The following is a 4059-nucleotide window of genomic DNA, read 5'->3' on the forward strand; positions in this document are numbered from 1 at the left end:
ATTTGCTCTTTTCTAGCGTCCATCTTCTTGCGAATCGATTCTCAGGATACACGGCAACGCCCCTCGGTCGGCGCGCAAATTGATTTTTGCCTATGCTTTGACAGTGACTTTTTATTTCCTCAGAAGCAAATTTAATTGTGCAGCTTACAATGTTGATTGCCGTTCAACAGGTGTCTCGAAGCCGTCAGAAATTTCAAAATTTTTTATTTGTAATCATGCCAACTTTGGAGATGCAGGTAAACTTTACAGCTCTGCTTCTTCGATATCTTAGCTCCTCTTTACCTTGTAGTCTCGCTTTTGCACATTTGGATTAGCGTTCTGTTCGCTCTGCAATTAAGTCGCTCATATGCATGCAGACCCACGCCGTGATTTGTGCATAAACAATATATAGTGCAAATCATACAAAGCTGAAAAACACTTTGTGTCTGCAATATTAAAGGCAATGAACATTAGAAGTAACTCCGTTGGTTACACAAGATTGCATATACATGAGGTTGGAGCTGATCGATGAGGTTCAGCATACATTTAAGACAAGAGAGAATGCTATAGTTGAGTTCCTCGACTATCAGGTATCCGTTACCAAGCTAATGTGAATGCGAACGCGAAATTTCATAATTTTTCTGGAAGATTATCTATTGATTGGGGAATAAAAATTAAAAATTTAAAAATTGTTAAAGTGTGGGCGTGACCGGTTTGGCGACTTTTGGGCGTTAGAGTGGGCGTGGCAAAAAGTTTTGGCAAATTTATCGCAATTTGCAAGACTTCTTAAATTATGAAATAATATCGAAAAATGTTTAAAAAAAATGTGGGTGTGGCATCTTTGGGCGGTTTTAGGGCGTTAGAGTGGGCGTGGGAAAAAGTTTTTTTGGCAAATCGATCGAAATTTACCAGAATAAATTTAAAACTAAATTGTGAAAAAATGGTTCAAAAATGTGGGCGTGGCAGTCTTGGGCGGTTTTAGGGCGTTAGAGTGGGCGTGCCAAATATTTTTTACATATTTATATTTATGTTGATTATTTAAACATTTCCATGTTCCCCAATTAAGTATTTCTCTAACTATTGCTTTTTATTATATTTTGCCTTAATTTTTCAGTCGTCAATTATTTAAATATCCCTAATTTTATTATTATTATTATTATTAAAAAAAAAATGTAGTCTATTGAGTAGCTTTTCTTATGCATAAATAGCTCTGATGGTGCTGGTAAAAGCTCGGTTTCTTTTAAAATACCGATCTGCATTTATCGAAAACTTAGCAATATATCCAACAATGGGTACATCATTGCACAAAAAGTTATCTATATTTTGGTCAAAGTACCTCTCATTGTCTTGTACAATTTTGGAAAGTGATACCGATTATTATTATTTTTTTCAATGCAATGCTGATATATTATCGAATCGAACTCCATTAGCAACATAACATCATCATCTGATGCGCAATTCGACTCATTTTCTGATTTTCTGAGAAGATTATTACGTCATCGACGGAGACATAGCAAGTCTTGCCGATTTGCTCTCTGAGACTGTCATCAATGGCAATCCGAAAGATGCTGGAAGCATTTCTCAAGCCAAAGGGAAGCCTCTTGAATTCGTACTTACCTCCATTTACGGAGAAGGACGTTTTTTCGCGGTCATTCACGGAAGTGACGTAAAGAATTTGGCCTTGACCAAGTTACCCAGTATCATGGAGATATCTGGCATCGGGTATTTGTCCGGGATAAACCTTTCGTTTAGCTTACGAAAGTCTATGACCAATCGTCTATTTTAATTGCCGGCCTCGTCGGTTCCTCTTTAATCAACCACCCATATTGGGTTGTTATAAGAAGACACCGACTTCTGAATTATACCATTATTAAGCAGGTCTTGGATCTCGTTGTTGACGAAATCTGCTGCCCAAACGGGGTATGGATATAATTTGGCGTAAATGGGCTCTTCGCTAGTCGTTATAATCGTGGCCACTACCAATGTGTTATATGGCAGGGTCTCGTTAGGATCTGCAAAGGCGTTTTTTCGGCTTTTGATCATCCCCAGAAATGCCTTCTTCACCAAAGGTGGTGCATCTGCGCACTTCACGTTAGGGAAGTTGAAGTCAGTGCATTTATGTTGGGCTGAAGAGAGGCCTGTGTTAACAGATCGGCCCCGATTATACCGTCGAATATCTGGTAGAATGAAAAAAGTCGCTTTCAAATTAAAAATCGATACGAAGCATTTTTTTGTAACAGTGGTAGCGCCATGAATTGAGTGAATTTCGAAAGGAGAATCCACCGGGCTGATACCCTTTAGCTCTTTGGTCCGATGAAATTCATTGGTACCCCTGCTACTCTTCGGCTGTTGACGGGTAACAGGGATTTTTCCCTAAAAAATTGACGAAGTCAGAATCATACTCGGCATGCCATTGCCGTCGTCTATTTTCGATTCCGCTTTGGAGGCGGCGGCGGCATATGCTCTTGTCTTTTCTTCCGCATTCTGCGAAATGAAGTTAATTTTTTGCTGTTTCTTCACGGCGACTGTGCGCTCAGAGGTGGCGGGTCTTCTATTCTGGTAGCTATTGTATTTGCATGGGTCGGCTGCAGCATTTTAGAAAATGAGGGATTGTGCCGTATCGATGTGTCGATGGTTCGTGAGACATATGAGCTTTATTTGTGAGTAAGGTGAGTTTTTTCTCGATCTCATCATAATATTGTAAAAGGGACATGTTGTTTCCCTGTCTTAAAGTGCTCTTGTCTTGTTCAATTACATGCATTGGTCACTTTTCACTGTAAGTGAAATCGAGCCAAATTATAATGGCATCGAAATTCAGTACAGTGCCAAACGGGGATAAAACGTTATCAGCCGCACACCTAACCTTGTTTCTAATAATTGTCACTGCCTCGTAATGGTGAGAGGTGCCGTTGAAATTTTTAAATATGCGATATGCGGCTATCGCCGCTTGTCGCCACGAAACATATGATTCCTGTGACCCCGAGAATTCAGGCAAATATTTAACGGCGTCTAAAGTCACGCTACATGGAGAATTATTAGTTATATCTATGGGTTCGTAGATTCTAATTACGGGGCCACGGCTGAGGTGGGCGCGACATGTGCTGCTGCCAACCCGTTGGCCAGCTCCTGAATTTTCTGACGCATTTCATTTTGTGCGAGTTCGTTTTTGGCGGCCTCCTCCGCTAAATTATTGGCCACAATTCCTTGTATTACAGCTTTAAGCTGTTCTGGATCTATCGCCAATGCAGGGTGATTCGCGGTTACTCGTCTTAGAGGGGGAGCTTGATTTTTGCTATCGGACTCTGAGTCTGTGGAGTATGGTATTATTCGTATACTGTGAGAATCCGGGCTGCAATAAATACAATAAATAAAGACAAAGGCTGCAGCGTGGAATGTCGCGCTTAAATCGAATGGAAACATAATTATATGATTTTTGTTTCTATTCACATTGATTTCTGTTGAAAATAATTTTTTTGTTTAAAATAATTTTTTTGTTAAAACGTACACGCTGTTATAAAAAATAATTATATGATTTTTGTTTTTATTTACATTAATTTCTGTTGAAAATCATTTTTTTTAAAATAATTTTTTTTTTTAAAGTAATTTTTGTTGGAAATAATTTTTTTTCACTGTAACATTGGCGTTGATTAACAATGTATTTTTTTTTTGTTTTTTTAAACGTTTCTGCGGTTTGCAGCGGATTGTAGTATAAAAATATTAACCGACTTAAAATGCGTTTAGCATTGGTTCCCACTCACATGATTTTTTTTCGGTGTGTGTGTTGGTGTTGGTTGCTGTAGGGTGTTGGTGATGGTGGTGTTGGGTGGTGGTTTTCACCACTAGTTCAGCGCCAATTATTTAAAGATGGATCGCACCGTCTTGCGATCGTCGTCGTCCGGAATCCTCCAGAGGTGAAGGGCTTCCTTGTTGGCTGCTCCGGGAGTCCGGAGAGGAACTTTCCTCTTTTAACTGCCAGCCTTGTAGTCTGGCAGAGTAAAAATGAAAATTCAAACTGAAGCTTAAAATTATTCTTATAGCTGACAAATACTCGCAGCGGCAACGCAAATATGCCGTGTTTGC

Source organism: Drosophila melanogaster, chromosome 2R (genome assembly GCF_000001215.4).
Source record: "Drosophila melanogaster chromosome 2R".
In the NCBI taxonomy this organism is placed as follows: domain Eukaryota; kingdom Metazoa; phylum Arthropoda; class Insecta; order Diptera; family Drosophilidae; genus Drosophila; species Drosophila melanogaster.